The 20229-nt window shown below is 31.0% G+C and overlaps 1 protein-coding gene across 3 annotated transcripts in view; it reads right to left on the bottom strand.

The window, feature by feature from the left end:
* The window catches only part of LOC143056334 (uncharacterized), a 30583-nt gene extending 11288 nt beyond the window's left edge, over positions 1 to 19295 (bottom strand). For 2 of the 3 annotated variants that reach the window (XM_076229420.1, XM_076229422.1), the window contains exon 1: positions 19162 to 19295. The gene's annotated coding sequence lies outside the window, so the exon portion shown is untranslated. Of the gene's footprint in view, positions 1 to 17324; positions 17391 to 19161 lie in introns of those variants that run through there. The other variant, XM_076229421.1, reaches the window with a different exon arrangement.
* Positions 19296 to 20229: the final 934 nt, after the last annotated feature.

Here is a 20229-nt window from a genome sequence, read left to right as displayed (position 1 = left end):
TATTTTATTGCAAATTCCTAATGCCATCCTTTGTAAAATGGAAATTAAGTTAGGATTTAGTATTGCGCCAAAAAATGTGTCCATTTCCGCCAATGGTGCAACCGTTATTGAGATAATTTACGATTTGTATTTAACAATCATGATTACGTGATTGATTACATTGTAAGAATTTGGTAGACCTAAACATAGAGTTGTTGACATTTATTCAATTACCTACAATTTGCTAAATCATTGAATTCTCTCTTGCTACACTTGAATTGATTTTGACGAATTATTAGGCAGTACCAACGTCAATTCTAAATATTTTTTTTTAATATGAATGAAAGAGGTTAACTTAAATAAAACACCAACTAGGAAATAGCAGAAAACAATAAATGAAAAATATGTCAAGACACAGTCTTGTGCATGTGATAGGTGTCATTTTAAAAGATATGTTAATCTTTAAATAGGTTCAGAATTTCTTGAAGACAAAAATATATTAATGTTATGCATAAAACAACCACAGAAAAAATTCATTACTTAGACAGAAACACATTGTAAACTATTGAATGTAAACACGAAACCGCATTGCTCTTGAGCTTTAGCTTTTTTAGTTATATGTCCATGTACACAAAATGTAAAATAATTGTTCCTTTTAGTTATGAATAAGTGATTTATCAAGTTTGATATTATTTTCGTTTAAAGCCATAGGCGGTATAAGGTTAGGAAATTGTATTTGATCAAAAAACAAAACAAGAAAGAAAGAAAAACAGATTAGGTAGGACCGTATGATCGTTTAAAACAATTGATTTGTCGTTTTATCTTTTATTGTCTGATAAGTTTGTGTAAGCAACCGAAGGAGTACTCTTTCATAGAATTTCAAAGGCAGTTATTGAAAGCATACTAATATAGTTATATCTTCATAATGGGTGTGTTAAGTAGATATTCATACTTACAAGAAAAACAAGACTTTGAGAAAAGACAAGTTTATTGAATACGATCTAAGAAAGTATACCCATGGCGAATAATCTATTGTTGCCCCTATTTTAAGAAAAGCAGTGTTTATAAATTGTTTTACCATAACCAGAGTGGAGGTTATATAGATCAACAATGACTATCAATTTTTCATTGTTTTCGAGATGTATACGATTCTGTTCCCAGCATGTTTTAAACATGGGTGAAATAGGAGTTAAACTCTGGTTGTAATAATGTTGTTATGTTATTAATATTAATAACACAACTTATACAGCTTTATACGGACGCAGTTTTCCCTAGAGCATAGCGAAATACAATCCATAAGAACATTCAAACTTATAAGTGGAAAATAAACACACAGAAAAACGAACAACATTACACACAAATAAATTACAGAAAAAACAAAAGACTAAGAAGCAAGAACCCCAACTTAAATTTGGTGAAAAGCCTAATTCGGTAGGTCCCATTCGATGGAAAGGGAACGGGAATGTGGTTTAAAATAATCTTCTTCATCTGTGAAACAGATAATCTATAACTGTCAACTAACTCCTTATGGCAGTGAAATTTACGAAGAGATACTATTCAACGTCATCACATGGAATTCTTTATCTGATAACTCAAATAAATCATGATAGAAAATGCAAGCCCTTGAATATCGCATTACGAGGGATATATATATGTGTGCCCTATGCAGGAGCTTCTGAAATGTTCCTACATAGAAACGGAAAATTTTCAATTGAGAAAGCTGAAATCATCTGTTATATCGTAACGTTTTGCTTTCAACCGACTTTTATGATCAAATTGATTTATATAGTTAGAGGCCATCTATTTTATGGATAAAATTAAGATGGAAGGCTTAGGAGTCTGATCTTGTGTTTATTCTCTCAGAACCAAAGGATCATTTGGACAACACGAACATAAAAAAAGAGATATTATGTTCTTATTTTGTTACATCGTCTGTAGAAATGGACAATTCAAAGAATCTTATTATATCTTAAGTTTTCAATTCTGAGTGTTGTGAGTTATTGTCTGTTTGTATGTTTGTCTTTTTTCGACTTTTTAGACATAACGTTTTTTATTTATTTTCGACCTATGAGTTTGAATGTCCCTTTGGTTCTTTTGCCTCCTTTTTAAAGACATTTACCTCCTGTTTTCTGTCAAAGTCTTCTCAGCATTTAATCACATATCTTTTTCCTCTTGAATATACATATAATATTGACCCCTAGACTGTAACTACTATTAATCACATCACTCTTTAATGGTATGAATGTTAGTATCATATAGTTTGAATGGTTCGTGCAAAATATCTATAACATGCAATAATAAGTTAAAAACATCTGTTCCTAAATTTTACGGACGCCATCACGAGTCGGTTGACCATTAATGAATACCGTTTCACAGATAAGATCTGATATGTTCCTTATGTCGTCACTACTATCCCGTCCGCTTTTAACGAATGTGACCTATCGAATTAGACTATTTAGACTACGTGTTTGCAATGACATGAGCAACACAATAATTAAAGTGCAGCAAATCTGATCTTTTGGTTTTCGAATATTTATAATTGAATTTCTTGTATTGAGTAAAGATGTATTACTCAGGACCCTGACCTATGTGTTGCCTCTGTTTGTCATATAAGATAATAAAGAATGCTGCATTTGCATGTCGATAAAATGACATTAGCCCTGCATTTGTCTGAGACACTATCAATATTATATACATCAAATGTTCTTTGAAAGGTATGAAATTGGTTTTGACGGTACAAATGTAATTGGTCTTCCTTTCTGTCAGATAAATAATAGATTAATGGAATAAAAAGCAAATAGTCAATTTTGGAAAATCTGTTTTCGTGACGTTAATTAATGTTAATTTCAACGTTTATCTAAGATATAAAATTTGATAACTTGTTTCAGTAACATACAGGTCATATAGTTATAAAAGTACCAGGACTATAATTTAGTACGCCAGACGCGCGTTTCGTCTACATAAGACTCATCAGTGACGCTCATATCAAAATAGTTATAAAGCCAAACAAGTACACAGTTGAAGAGCATTGAGGATCCAAAATTCCAAAAAGTTGTGCCAAATACGGATAAGGTAATCTATTCCTAGGACAAGAAAATCCTTAGTTTTACGAAAAATTCAAAGTTTTGTATCAGGAAATTTATAAAAATGACCACATAATTGATATTCATGTCAACACCGAAGTGCTGACTACTGGGCTGGTGATACCCTCGGGGACGAAATATCCACCAGCAATGACACCAGTGGTGTAAATAGTTATCAAAAGTACCAGGATTATAATTTAGTACGCCAGACGCGCGTTTCGTCTACATAAGACTCATCAGTGACGCTCATATCAAAATAGTTATAAAGCCAAACAAGTACAAAGTTGAAGAGCATTGAGGATCCAAAATTCCAAAAAGTTGTGCCAAATATGGCTGATATATATAATATAATGAATATTACCGCATCTCAGTTATGCAACAATTCTACGTTACGTAAAAGGCTGTTAATTTGACTTCTGTAGGCATTTACTTACAGCATTTGTAATTCATTGACCTGTTTTTAGTATTTCAAAATAGTACGTTATAAGACAGTAAAATCGTTTAAGTAAAAGATATCGAATAATTTTTAAATTGTAATTTTGTAAAGTATTTGTTGATTTATTGAACTTCTATAATGACATGTGATAGAGATTTCCAATAAAATGACCTACGTTCGCAACTCCATGTACAAACTTAATAGGACTGATCATTGCCAAACACTAAAGTTTGCTAAATACAGCAGTCTTCTTTTAACTAAATATGACAAAACTAAAAACTATTTATCCATACATTGTTCTTTGGTCAATATCAGGTAAATTAGTCTCATATTAATGCGAGAAATCGTGAATTTTTTCATAATATGACGCTTTATATTCCTGCCTAATTTATGACAAGACTATATATTCCATACACTATTATTTTGGTCAATATCAGGTAAATGAGTCTCATAATTAAAAAAGCGAGCAATCAAGTATTTTTTCATCATATGACTCTTTAGATTCCCGCCTAAATTATCATGTGGCATATATATCCTTCACCCATCATTAAGATTGATTATGGTCATCTTACAAGGTTTTAACTATGACATCTTTTTTGATGTAGTATGGAGATATGTTGTATTACTTTCTTTTACTATTTTTCATTTTTCCCACAGGGCAAATTTCTTCAAAATACTGGTATATCATACAATATGTCAAAACTCATAAAGGATTTTAATTGTGTAAGCTTTAAATTGTCCCAAGCGGTTGTGAAAAAAAAATTATTAAAAAAAAAAAGAATCAATCAAAGATTTCCCTGATTCTTGAGGAAAAACCCCACAACAAAACAAGCCATGACATTAGGCAACCACTGATGATTGATATTAATTTGTATGACAAATAGAACAGACCAGGACTGAATTTACGCTTAATATCTCTTATGATAATAATTCATAAATAGTTTCCATATATTCAGTACAGTCACATGCTTAAGTTCTTGTATCAGTAGCAATGATTCTTGTTACCGTTACAAGTCCAACGGATTTGTCGCCGAAAACTATTACAGACGGTTTTGTGACGTCATTTACTAGTTAATGCGAGTAACCTGATTTCCATTATATTTTAAATTTTTGACAAAAAATGATGTTTAATGTCATGAAAATAATCTTATTTACCAAAAAACTCAAAAGAAATATACTCTGTATACATGGAAAGTAAAAAAAGGAATCTGATGTACAGTAGTTGTAGTTTGTTTATGTAATTTATACGTGTTTCTCGTTTCTGGCTTTTTTACACTAGTAATTTTGGGGCCCTTTATAGCTTGTTGTTCGTTGTGCGCCAAGGCTCCGTGTTGAAGGCCGTACATTGACCTTTAATATTTTACTTTTTTAAATTGTTATTTGGATGGAGAGTTGTCTCATTGGCACTCACACCACATCCTCCTATATCTAAATAAATGACAAAAGGTTAATTATTTTTATAAGATGATAAATCTGGTCTAATCTATTAGTTGAAATATAAAATCAGAATTTATGAAAGGAGAAGTCATTAGACTTTGTTAAATACTTGTATGTGATAATCAACAAAAGAGACACAGCTGATACCAAAAATAAACAGTGTATATATATTTTAACTAATACGGTTTATAATGTTAAACCAATACCAGTCAATGAGGGGTTTACTTTATTAAGATACCGACTCCATACAGTAAATACAGAAGGCATCAAGGGGTCAGTCAGATGTAACAACCTTTATTTGACACTGTCTTGAAGATCTTATTACAACTTTTGTTTTATGGATTTCCAAATGGTTACATTTATTTTGTAGTTCTTTAACTTCTAAATAATCAATCGATAAGGGAAAATATGTGGACACCACCAACGTATTTGACGTACCAATCTTGTTTAAAGGTGTTTTACGTGAAACATAATGCAAGAATATAAATAATGGATGATTTCATATTGAAATATATCTAAGAAATATAATTAGAGTCTCATGAACGATTTTATAATTCATATTTACAACTATTTTACTGGTTTCTTTACACTTAATGAAATAAAACTTGTGTTACAAGACAGACTTATACAATAAATATGTAAATAGATCTTCTTGAAAGCAAGATTGGAGACAACCTTCTATGTTAACGATACTCATGAGAAACTATGCGTAAATAAAAATTTTGACCATCATTCAATGTGTACGTGGGTTGTAATATGGTTTTAAAGATTTTCCATGTACAATCGAATTTCGACCAATTTATTAATCATTGAAAGTAGTTAAAAAGTTAGTATGTATTATTTCGTAGTAAAAATAAATATTCGCTAAAATTGAAATAAAAGATCAAACTAAAAAAGACAAATTAACATACGAAGGAGTGGAGTTTGACAAAAAGTGAAATTTATCCAAAGCGACCTAAATGCATGTTCAGTAAAATGCAGCAACTGTTTACGTTTTTTATCATCTATTGTACAGTACTGTTTATAAACTTAACTGCCAATAATTATTTTCATTTTCTTTTCCGTGTTTAAATTTAGGTGCAGATTCATGTTTTATTACATTTTATTTTTTGTAGTTGAAAGAAAATGTAAAAGATAGTAACACGGCACTTTTATAACTCTTTTGTTTTGAATACACTTAATAATGAAAGTGATAATAATTCCTTTCTTCATGATTGCGATTCCTTACCAAGAAGAAAGGGATCATAGTTCTCTTACAAACTTTAAATATTGCATAGTTCTCAATGCTCAAATGATCTCTTGATCGGTTGTTTCGAAAATACAAATGAACAGATTTATTTGGCGCTCTAAAAATGAGATATAATGATTACGCTATAATGTCACCTAACACTTCTCTATCATTCCCATTTAAGTCATGCGCTTTTTTAACGCAACCTTTCGTTTAAAAATGCTACTTTCACTTATGTTGTATAGTAATCATAGCAATTAACTTATAGTTATGTCAAATGCTTCCTCTGCTTCAACATCCAATGTTAAAAATGTTTTAATACTAGAGACACAAAAATCAAATTTAATGAAAAGTAATTTTAAAAACAAGCAATGTGTTGACACCTGAACAGAAATCAAAAAGGTCAACCACATTTAGTAATATAGTACCATTAACTGCAACCGTTCTAACTTCTGTCATGTAGTTTGCACATTCAAACACGTACATCAATAATGGATTTTGTTGATACTAAATGTAAAGCCAATTAATTTCATTTAACACAGTGTACTAATACCCATTTTCTATCGTTGCCCACGGTGTAATATATTGTTGTTCATTGGAGCCGCACCTTTGAATATAACATGATCGAATATGTTATTCTAATTTCAATCCGTTCTAATGTTTGATTTCCAAAAGCCACAAGAAAGGACGTGCTCTGTTCTGATACCTTTCAGCCATGTTATTGAGTTTATTACGCGCTTTCAAGGTTTGATGAATTGGTAAGGAAACTTGCTTCAAGGGAAAGATGTAATTTTCATAAGATTGGATAGTAATATCAACAAGTATACACATGATTTTATTACAAATATATCCAGGTAGCATGCAATTCTTCAAAAGTAATTCGTTACCACTGCATGGTCTAGTTAATTATAATTAGTATAAAACGAACAGATGACAGATCTTATTTACTTTCTTATAAGACATAACGAGTCCCTCATTGATCCTTCTAACCAAAGATGTTTCCGCTGATTTACAAGTTCAAGTGCGCATGAACTATTAATATTGCAAAAAGTACCCTTTCACTTAAGCGAATTATATCTAAATATGGTAATATTAACTAAATGAGCACTTTATTGGTATTTGATTTTTTCATGTTAATCTGACATTATTTTAGCTTAGTCACTGCATGCATTGTTTTGAACTGACAATACAGACTTAGTAAAGAGTACTAAAACTTTTACGTGTTTAATTTTTTCACTACCGAGAGTTTGTCTTTAGAAAGTATATTCTAATGAAATTTCAAACTTACATACTATTACGATAATTATTCTAAAGTGACGTAAATGGCAAAAGTAGGTAACATAAGAAAAGGACATTCACGTTTTAAAATCAAATAAAAATGCTGATTAAGTCTGAAACAATAATGTTTATACCTAATCAACTAGCAATACAGAAGAACTGGCCAGACAATTCAACAATGTAACGCACGACATTCTCACAAACTTTAGAGGAATCTGACTGATTATCTTGCTTACAGAATACTAATGTGAGCTAGGGATAACTTAGGAGTATTGTTCAAACTAAAGTGCATTCCAAGTTCAACTATATATCGCTCAGCACGATGATTAATTAAGAATCAGTGAATGTTCGTGTACTGTATTTATAAAATATGACACGAAATAAAACACGACAAGAACCTTGTAGTAGATGTCATTTTTCATTCAAGTTTGAGAATGCATCACAATTTGTTTGTGATCCAACTTAAGGCGCATCACTTTTAAAATATCCCTGGCAACAATAATGCCATTGAGTTCATTATTAACACAATGACAGAAATCTTTGTAGCCAGACAGGGTCATTCAAGTAGGAAGTCATAGTTTTATTAGGTAATGTATGCTAACTTAAACAATGTACACTTTTCAATGTTTGAATCAATATAATCCAAGACACCTGCAGATTCGGAAGGGTGTCAATTAAATAACAAATTTCTAAATTTGCATCGTTGACTGAAAGAACATATAGAAAACATGTACTGATTACTCTCGTTGCATTGTTGTATTCCTTTATTCCGTATATCATAGATATATGTTTACTACATGTCATGTAAACATATTCAAAAGGAAAATCACAATTTGGACCAGAATAATCACAGCGCTATTTTTCAATTATAAGTTTACAACTTAAAACTTTGCACACATACGCATTAGTTGCCAATATTTGAAGATTTCAGAAAAGTCGTATATTCCTCTTGTGTGTGCTACCAGATTCAGGTTGTCGTGTTATGTAAACTTTATTGCACAGCATTTAACTCAGACTTAAACATCATATATCTTTTGTGTTTCGTACTGTAAGGTTACTGTCTGGCGTCAAAAATGTAAAAGTTTTGCTGTGTGGCGCAACTGAAGGTCAACGTTGTCAGTGACAGTTGTTTACTTGCTAATTAATGAACAGCCTTTGTCTATAAGTATGGTCAGATGATATAATTCGATAACTGTGAGTGCACCATTGTGTCTCTCGGTAAAAATTAGCATAACTTCAATCGTCTAGATATGTTAGAGATGAAAACACCTTTGACTCTTAGAATAACATATTAAATAATCAAGAAACGGCAAGTTCATCATTTGTTTTAAAATATCAAGGTAATCTTAATAAAGGAAACAAGTAAATCAGATAACAAAAGGATGATAAAATAGAACGCCATGACTAATAAGCCGTTATATCATCGGGATTCACATTGCAGTGGTTTATGAAAACATCTCAGATACAAGGCTAATGATATAATACGACAGACGTACGTTTAAGCTGTTTAAGACTCACCAATGGCGCTCAAATCAAAGCATTTTGAAAGCGTTTTCAATTACAAAGTTACCACCAGGTTCAACCCACCATTTTTTCCTTTTTAAAAATGTCCTGTACCAAGTCAGAAATATGGCCATTGTTATATTATAGTTCGTTTCTGTGTTTGTTACAGTTTAACGTTGCGTCGTTTGTTTTCTCTTATTTTTGAGTGTAAATTGACATTGCGATAAGACGTGCCACGGTACTTGTCTATCCCAAATTCATGTATTTGGTTTTGATGTTATATTTGTTATTTTCGTGGGATTTTGTCTGATGCTTGGTCCGTTTCTGTGTGTGTTTGTTACATTGTAGTGTTGTGTCGTTGTTCTCCTCTTATATTTATGCGTTTCCGTCAGTTTTAGTTTGTTACCCCGATTTTGTTTTTTGTCCATGGATTTATGAGTTTGAACAGCGGTATACTACTGTTGCCTTTATTTAAGGACCATGAATAAACACTATAAATAATTGCAAAATCTGATAACAGTTTTTCTTATCATGTCTTGAAAAAAAACTTGGTGTTCCGAACCATTTAAAAGTTTCATTTAAATACAATGATGTTCAATGATATTTCATGGAGTGGTGAATGTTTTGCTTGTCATACCATCGAGGATGATATCTCTACCAAAATTTATAACAGAAGACTTATAATTAATTACGCAAGTTTGGTCTACACAAGACTCATCAGTGGTGCTCCAATCAAAACTTTTGAAGACCAACTCAATTATGTAAATACATACCATGTGAGGAACAAAATACAAGAAATTTAGAAAATCTAGTTCTAATCATAGATACACAGGGGGCGGAAAACTTTATGTTTCGTAATACTTATTGCTTCAAAAACAGAAGTAAATTTAAAAAAAAAAACAAAACAAAATTGAGGGAATCAGAGGAAGTCTGGAAAGAGCGAGAACAGTCAATGTCTCATGATATACATGCGTCAATGTGTAAAACATTTGATCTATTATTACAAAAGTATCGACATCAATTGAGTATGATGACAATATGTGACAACAAATAATTTAATTAAGAAATACTTTGATTAATTTTGACAATACACACACGTCATTTACGTCCTATAACGATAATAACAGAATTAAGTGAAAATAGATTTTCAGCGCCGATATTTCTTATGAAATTTAATTATTATTAAAACTAATGTCAAGCTAATCCTATTATGAATTTCACGTAAGAAATATAATTGATGGTGTTTTATAACTATCTTTGAGATGCTAACTCATATAGGTGAGGCATTCCAGATGTTTACTGTTTGTCACCTGTTTCATCGGGGTTGAACATGTTTAAAACAATGCATACATCAATGTTTCTTATGTGCTTCTGAAAAGTCAGAGCAGAATGGCGTTATCCATAGTTGTATTAATGACGTTTTATTTCAAGCAACGTAAATTGTTGAAATGAACAATACTAATAGCATTAAGGTAAGGCGATTAGAGTGTGCCTAGGTTAAACAATTGTGTAATTTAAAGAAAATTTGGCCAGAATCATTGACATAATCTCAAATGAAAATCTACATCAAAAGGATATTAAAATCGGAATTGCATTAAAAAATGTGACCCCTAGAATAGTAAAAATGTTCAAAACAAAATGTAAAGAAATTAAATTTTCAATCATAATGTTCATCCATGTAGAAATAAATATTATATAAATAATGGATTAATAATGTAAAATTATTGAAAAGTAAAAACAATCAACAGATATCGCAATTGTTAACATAACAACTTTCCTGGTTCGCATTTGTTAGTGGAATTAAAATGAAAACAAATGAAGCGTAGTTCCGTCAATCCGGGACATTATGTTTTCATTAGGACAAGATTTATCAAACCTCAATGTTATCTTGTGTAATTTACAAGATTCATTTTCATCTATATTTTTCTTGCAAAATGTTGACATTCAATTTTACTTGACAGATGTTTGATTTAGTAAAGCATTCAAAATAACGTCCCCTTAATGAAACTAAATATTACAGACGGCTAAAATAGTAACGAGACGATTACAGTAGAAGAAAACTATGCATGGAAACTTAGAAGAAGGTTTGACTTGCTTTATTTCCCCAAAGTTTATTAATTTCGTGGGTGTATGTATATTACAAGTTCGTCTTAAAAACTGATTAAACTTGAATGAAACGTTTCATTCAATGTCACATTGACCGATTGATGTTATTTAGAAACTTTGGTGTTATTTGTCTTCATCATATATAATTATCGTTACACATTTATTTAGGTTTACATATCTAAATCACAAGAATCACTTAACGGCTCGCTTTTAGCATTTAAGACTATATATTATATTCATATATATTTCAATTTTATTTTTAAAAATCATTCCAATATTGCCCTTATCACAAAAACAAATATATAAATTTAAAATATATACTGTGTTTATTGTATTACGCTCTTTTTATAGATTATTTTTTTCTGTTCTGACTGAAATATATAATAGAAAACGACCAACGATGAAATGTCACAACGGAAGATACATCGTTTCCTCTATCGCTTCCCTTCGTCATTGACATGTTTTTAGTATTGGACTTTTGATGGCATACCTATTACAACGTAAACAAAGCAAGCTTACAATAACAAAGGATAAATGAACGGAAGATTTAACAGAGATAAAGTTTAATGTGAAAAAGTAGACTATTTCAAATCAAAGTAAATTGATTAACACTTTTTGTAATGTTTTTTATCCTTCATTACATTATAAATTTTCATGTACCATGTATGGAACAAAAAGATAAAAATCCGTACATTTAATGTTTGATTCGTGTTGTTAACATTGAAATAACTAATCATGTCCGATGCATTATATAGCTAAAAATACTACATTGGATATGACTAAATGTCTGTGAAAGACTATCAGTTACAATTTGTAATTTAATTTTTTTCAAACATGTGTGTTCACGGAAACACTTAAATCTTTACAACCAATCACTTCTTTTCTTTAGTTTCAGTGTAAGTTTCACACAGAAGTGCCCAGTTTATTTTGAACTTTAGAAGTACATTTTTGTGAAAGCCTTTCATGTGATGAACGGTTTAAACAATTGATCTATTTGACAAATAATTTTATAACAATTATATATCCAAGAACACAGCTTTGTTCAATTTTCTGTTATCTTTATATAACAAAAGAGTTGTTTTAGTAACTGTTATGAAAACAGTTAATATTATTGTAATCTTATATGTTTTTCTTTTCTTTTTGTATTCTTTCTCTCAAATTTTGCATTATTCTACAAAAATTCTGATTAACAATTTATTAGCAAATATTGATAATGTGATGATTCTTGGTTAATGATTTAGCGTTTTCTTAAACATTTTTTTTTATTTCTTTCATAAATGATGTATTGTTTGTTCTATTCTCTAGACGTTGTTTTGACTACATTTTTGCCATTACATTTTCTCCGCTTTCTCGGAGGCAATTGCGTGTATTGGATGACACAAAGAGAGACACATTATATGCAGACTGTCAATGAGTATCATTACAAAATAAAACTAACACAAATATCGTTAAGACTATAACTATTCAAATTGCATGAATAGTGTATACATGAACAATTAATTATTTTAACATACGTGAAAATGAAATCGTTAATATCAAAATAATACTTTTATTATTGAGATAACATAATGATATACCGCTTTTCAAAAGTCATAAATCGATTTAACTGAAACAAACCCGGATCAAAATCCAAAACTGAAGGAAACACGCCAAAAAACATACCAGCGACATACTGCATCTTCTCAATTCTTTAATCCATTAATGTTTAAAAGCTATTTTATATTAGTGAAAATTTACATTCCAATTGTAACAGTTTGAAGGTCAGATCTAGGACAGAGTTGAGGCATTTAAACCTCTTCGACAATTTGAAAAAATAAAGTAAATATTACCCATATTGTTGCGTATTCCCGACCATGATATTGACTTAGTGGGGAATCACTTGAAAGTTGATTTACACATGACAGGACATACCTGCCTTGTCGACGCACGCGTTTTCACCGTGTTGCACCGTGTTTCGTTTTTTTAATCTTTATTTTTTTTGTTCTTGGTTTTTTTTTTATCGATATTTGAGAACTGAACATCGGTGAACTACTAATATAGTGAAAGATATTAGCTAGCAAAATCAAGAGAATCATGCAAATGATGATACAAGCATGAAAATTAGCACGAAGCATCATTATTATATACTTTTTTCAAAAATGACTGAGTTTTCCAGTTTGAAAATACTTATTTTGCTAGAAAACTTTTTCTTTGGCCTTCTTTTAGTAAAAAAATATTATCAGGTTTAGTGGCAACATTCCTTGCTTTTGGCGTATTTGATAGAAATAAATATTTGACTTATCAGGGTTTGCGCATGCGCGTAAATGTAACAAAATTCACGCATAAACATTTGAACTATTTACTATTTTCTTAGTGCTTTTTGATTTTTAATGATAGTATGAATTGGTTTGATAACATTTTTTAAAGTAATGAAACTAATGCGTTTATCAACTTTACGCATGCGCAAACTATTCATAGACATACAGAGTGATTTGTATCTACTACCTTGGCAAAATGTAATGATGTAAATCGTAGTTCATCTATCAAGAATTTGAATTTCGTAAACATATCTTTGTCGTCATTTAATTCCTCTAAAACCTATGCTCTTCTATCGAAGTAAGTGTTACTTTTCTGATGCCACTGTTTGAAAACACGCCCATTCAGTTGAATTGATCAAGCATTCAATGGATAAGGCGAAAAATGTCGTAAAGTTTAAAGCCCGGACAAATACAATTGTAGCTGCAGATGAACCACTTATGGTTTTGGCTAAGCATATTCAGTAGGAATGGCTAAATTTGTACGGGGAACATAAGCTTATCGTTATGTTTGGTGGATACATTGAAATGGCTTGTTTCAATATTTTTGGTGATATATTGCATGAAAGTGGATGGACTTGAGCCCTCACTGAAGCCGATATAGCAACAAATAGAACGTCATATTATTTTCATGTATATTCAAATGTACCTAGGACTAGAAATGCGCATCAGATAATTGCGTCTGTTTTGCTTGGATCAATCCAAAAGTCTAAACGCAGAAAATATAAGTCATGATTAAGTCATCACCGTAAATTTTTTTTTCCAGATCATATTTATTATGCTCGATGGTTTCTGGTCCATGTCCGAGATATGGCTTACCTTCACAAGTTGGCAATGGAATTTGCAAATGGTAATTGCACTGTACGTAATACCAACACGTTGTTTTCTTACATCACAAATGATCAGGCACAAAAACAGAATAACGAAGTTGTGAAGGGCGATGTTGGTGCCACCGAAATCTCTTTGAGGCGATGGATGAAAGTCAGTAGACTGGTAGATGAATTTGAAAGATCTAGTAGTTTGAGTCATTCTAAAACCGATGAACGACATCATGAAGACTACGAAACACAAAAGGATCTCTTTTGAAAGTATCAAAGGCTTTCTAAAGTGATGAAGGAGTTTGGAAATCCATTTTTTTTTCTAGAACAGTGGTCAGATTTATACAAAATTGACTCTTAATGAAATTGTTGACTCCGAGGCAGGTGAGATATGTATATAAACTCCAAGACATTGGGTCCAAACAATACAAAGATCTTTTAAAGCAAATGCAAAACGATGGAGAATCTGATTTTTATAATCAGATAAAACAGAACTATTTCCTATTATAATATATAGCCGTAAAATGAAACTGGGAAAAAAAGCTGAAGAACATGAAAAGTGATTGTGATCTTTATTTTATACTTTTCATTTCTTGTCAGTTTTACTTGAAAGACTTCTCTATCCACGAAAACCAAATTACTCCGCTGTCTTTGTCTAAGAATGTAACTACTAGTTCGCAGCAAATTGGTATACTTGAACACTGTGCGATTTGCCATCAACTGATCCAAATTCTAACGCATTAATCGTTGGTGGGGCAGCAATGGTTAATTCAAGGCCAACATGTGCAAATATGTTTGATGATTTATAGAAAAAAGGGTCATACTTCCTTTCATAAAATCTTGCACCAATAAGTATATAAGAGTAGACATTGTATGTGATGTTTTCTAAATGTATGATTTAAGGGCTGGACCGAGAAAAGGCAAGGTACTGATGCTAGACGGAAATGTATGGGTTCTGGTAGAACGCTAAGCGGTGGAAATAGTCTCCGTGAAGATGACAAAAAAAAACAGATTGGGTCAAGTTTCTTTCCTACATAATTGCTTCGTTAAAGACTTATAAAATGCTTATGTTACTGAAGGTGAGATATTCTTCGCAATGTAAATACGGATACTTCCCAGCTATCCCTTTATAACCACGAACAATCAGATACACGTATGTTTGTCCATGACAAAGTTGCTGCTGAAAATGGTTAATAAAAGTAATTTTAAGTAGTACTGACACATACTTAGTAGTATTAGGGATTGCTGCTCTCGCAGTATTAGGTGTTGACAAATTGTGGATAGGTTTTTGAAGGAATAAAGACTTTCGATGGCTTCATGTTTATGACATATCAAATGTGTTTGTCCTCGTGCTATTCTTTCCTTTCATGCCTTCTGTGAATGTGACAATGTGTCAGCATTTGATGGGAAAATGAATAGGTGAGCTTGTCAGTCATGGAAAGTATTTCCAGATGTAGCGGATGGTATTCGTTTTGATTTTTAATTAAGACATACCCATGAACATCATAGAAGCATTTGCTTGCATTATGTACGGCAACATCAACATTTGCTGTTGACAAGGCACGATTTGAATCATTTTTCAGGAGAAGCAACTCACTTATGATGATATTCCGCCTACCAGAGGTTCTCTTCTGGAGCACATCAAAATAGAAGCATATCAAGATGTATTCAACCGGATGTATGCATTCGACAGTTACACGTACGAAGTCATGAACAATGCGTACAATGACAGTTGAAAACCTAATGAACTTCTTTTGCTGCCGTTGCACCCTCATAGCAGGAACTTTTGAAATGCTGATGGAAAAAAAAAACCAGCGGTATTTATAACTGTAAACTGTAAACGCTACCGTTCTGATCTTCTATGTAAGGATTTGTGTATTGCCAACTGTTAGATAATAATAAGAAGTTCAACCCGTCTTTTCTAACCAAACTGGATATTTCACCGTAACAAATGACAAAAATATGACGTTTTCAACATTTTTGCTGCCATTTTGGAACCGGAAGTAACTTTTTCGTATTGTATGTATTGTGTCATCGTACTTTCGAAACAGTTATATACGTTTCATGAAAACTTACAATGGATTATACCTACAACACAGCTTTCAAAGGATTTACGAAATGTAGCCATTTTCAACGTTTTGCCTCCATTTTGGAACCTGAAGTAACTTTTTCGTCATTTATGTATTATTTCATCGTACTTTCGGAACTGTTAATTACATTTTATCAAAACTTACTATGGATTATACCTAAAACACTGTTTCAAATGATTTACAATTTGTAAACATTTTCAACGTTTGTGCCGCCATTTTGGAACCGGAAGTAACTTTTTCGTCATTTTTGTATTATTTTATCGTACTTTAGGAACTTTAATTTACCTTTTATCAAAACTAACTTTGGAATGTACCTATAACATAGCTGTCAAAGGATTTAAGAAATGTAGCTAATTTGATATAATGCCATTTGCAAAATAAGCGGTGGCCATCTTGAAAAAATGATTTTTTTTATGGCTAACAGCTGATTTTTTAATTATAGTTTAGACAACCTTTAATTCAAATTTTATGCTTGTTTCACGATTTGCAGAATTATTTTCATAATATCTCCCACTATTTACCTTGATTTATAATGATGAGCTTAAATAAAGAAATATTTTAGAGAAGCAATAAAACACCTTTAATTATCAATTTATAACTTATATAAAGTAAAATAACAAATCAACCGAACAACAGTGTCAGGTATTGATAAAACATTCGCTACCTTATACATCAAATACTACAATACTATATTACTAAACATAGTGCATTATATTTAATTTACAATTGTGTGACCCAGTAGTTTATCATAATCGTAAGTGGCTGTATAGATTATACTACCTCACATAATTGAATGCATCTCGTTTCATGTAAAACTATTTTAAATTTGAAGATTTGTATCAGCTTGCTTTTTTTTGCAGAAGATTAATTATCAATCTTATATCCCCTTGTTTCATCCATTGGAAGTTAAAATAAATTTAATCAAGATTGATACTGGATCGTCCTATAGCATATTGTTTTTTTTTATTCTTGATTGTTTTTGTAGTCTCATAATAAAGTTCCTTCGTGTTTCCATTTAAACAAAATTGAACTTTTAAACTGAAGCATGATGTGCAATACATGTAAAACGCACCAATGTGTTAAACAATGACTTTGTTTTGAATGGATGTCACTTATATAAGATTGCGAAAGCGGTAATCTAAAAAAATTAATTGACGTAAATAAGCATTTTTATAAAACTGTGGATATCTCTTTTTGAAAAGTGCAGATATGAAATTTTAATAAGCAATGCGATCACCGAAATATTGAACCCATTCATCAAAAGTGTCAAACACATCATATCATATCGGGAAATTGTGCAAATTAAATGCGTTAACGAGAACAATTTATTATCATCAACGACTATCAAACTGTCACTGCCCAAGTCATTGTTCTTTAATTGTAGTAATTGTAGATACGGTAAATAAACTCATCATGTATACCAGGATTGATATTTGTATTTGCGCCTGACGCGCGTTCTGTCAACAAAAGACTCACCAATGACGCTCGAATTTAAATTAGTTAAAAGGCGAAATAAGATACGATGTTCAAGAGCCTTGAGGACAAAAAAAAAAGTTTTGCAAAATACAGGTATGTTAATGTATTCCTGAGGTAAAAAGCCTTACTATTTCGTAAATCCAAGGTTTGTAAACAGATAATTTATAATTATGGCCATATCAATGAAGTACTGACTACTGGGTTGGTGATATCCTTTGATATTATTGTATACCAATGTAGACTTGTATCGTAATATGATATTAATACCAGATTTTACTTTGTTCAAAAAGAGGTGTAACCTAATGCATGCGTACATTACAGTCGAAAGTTTGAAGCATTTCAATTAAGGGGGCTTCATTCTGGTTGTTTACTGCTACAGAAACTAAAATATGTACCAACAACCACTTCTGTTGAAATTGGTTACACTTCATCTTCCTATATCTATATAGTTCTTTGTAAACTATAGTCAAGATTATATAGAACAGCAGTGTGACAAATTTAAGGAGTATCACAGAAATCAATGTCATTTGTAAATCAGTATTAGCATTTGAGAAAATGGCATCATTGAAACATATTTACGAGTGACTGCCATTGTTATATTGAATGTTATATATTTCAAAATATTGCTTACGTTGCTGCTTCGATAGAAGATTATAAATTTATTAAAAATTAATAATACACACCAATTCAGATGTTAGTTTTATTATCTTTGTTCTTCTATGTTTACGGATTATAGTTTGAAAACAGTGTTTAAGGTCGCAAATGCATATCCCTTAAATTGTATGTACAGATTTGAGGGCTAATCCCTACTACCCAATTCTTACACTTTTCACTGATTAAGTCTTTTTTTAAGCAAATGTATGTCAGTAAATTTAACGAGCAAACTTATTTCTCGGACAGTTAAATTATCTTATGGAACAAAAATGTGGACATTGCTGCCAATGTTCTGTTTAAACGCAAAGTTTCAATAAAAAACGCTTTAAACATTACTGTTTTTTTTTTATTGAAATGTGAACTAAATATTGTATCATCTTGCATAATTTAATATGTTTGTCTGCCTTAAGGCTCATTCAACTAACAATTTCTATATGCAAACATGTTGAATAATATATAAATCAACGGATTTCATCTCTTAATTAAATATTATTATTAAAAAGGTTTTGGGAGGATAAATAAAGTAAAAACTTTAAACTTTATAATTGAATGAAATGTATATTTTTGCCTTTTAAATAAGGATTGAAACATAAATAAAAGTATTGTTAGAATTTTAAGTAAAATTAAGATATCACTTAGGTTACTAAGAGGATTAATTGAGGAACAACTTTTAACTTTTAAATTGAATGAATAAGAAATAGTTTTTGTCTTTTGAATAAGGATTGAAAGATAAATACAAATATTGTAATAATAGTAAAAGAAATAAAGATATGACTTACTTAGAGTGTCTGCAGATCAGATGTCCTCACCAAATGAAAGCACAGTTTCAATTCCAGCTTTCATATTGAAAATAACCACGTGACTTATTCTCATTTATTTTCTTATTACAGGACCTAATTAGCTGAAATCACCTGTAAACGTTACGTATGTTGATTATCTCATACATGTCCGCTTGTAAGATTATCGACAACACCTTAGACCAGGGTCAATTGATAATTGGAAAGATATGATTGATAATGTAGTCAGGCAGAAAGAAAATTCAGCATCATTGATCATTTTACAAATCTAATACATTTATTACTATGTAATTTACTCCTTTTTGTTTAATGTAAGCAGTATCAAGAGATTTAATTTTATCTGTTAAAGCGTTCATAACAAGACGTTTATGCTGTCCACATGCTTCACTATTTTGATTAATGATTGAAGTATCTTGGGATTGAACTGGATAATAGAAGAAGCTTAAAATACAATATTTCTTGGAGAAAATTGGGAATTAAATACCTGATTAATATTTGTGACGGTCAATCGAGGAAGAGAGTCTACGACAAGCATCAAGTCTTAATTCTCAAGTGTTTTGTAAAACTGTCTGTTTAATTATGTGTAAACAGAGAATTACAAAGTAATGCGCCACATAAGGACCTAGCTAGAAATAAACGTCACATCAGATGCATCCTACGGAATAGTAGATGCAAATGATTTGTTACATAAAGTAGTAAAATCTTTAATATACATATCTGGAAAGAAATGCCAGACGATATCTTCTCCTTGCGTTTCTTGTGTCGTTGGAAATATGTGTCAAATGCATGAAAGGCTCAATAACTATGTCCCAAAATTGTTCTGCGTTTTTTTTCTTGATTTTCAATCGCAAGGGCGAGACATAAAATAGAAAATGATGAAATGTAGTCAGGTTTTTAACAATGTTAATTTGATGTATGTATTAGTTTAAAAAAAAATAGTGCAAACATACTTAAAACAGTCTTGAAACTGAACATGTTTTATTCTACTTTTTATCTTCTTAATTTTGTTTAAAAATAGCAAAATCCATACCACATAGTGAGCTAGTAAAG

Source organism: Mytilus galloprovincialis, chromosome 13 (genome assembly GCF_965363235.1).
Source record: "Mytilus galloprovincialis chromosome 13, xbMytGall1.hap1.1, whole genome shotgun sequence".
NCBI classification, from domain to species: domain Eukaryota; kingdom Metazoa; phylum Mollusca; class Bivalvia; order Mytilida; family Mytilidae; genus Mytilus; species Mytilus galloprovincialis.
This window is presented reverse-complemented; position numbering and strand designations above follow the sequence as displayed.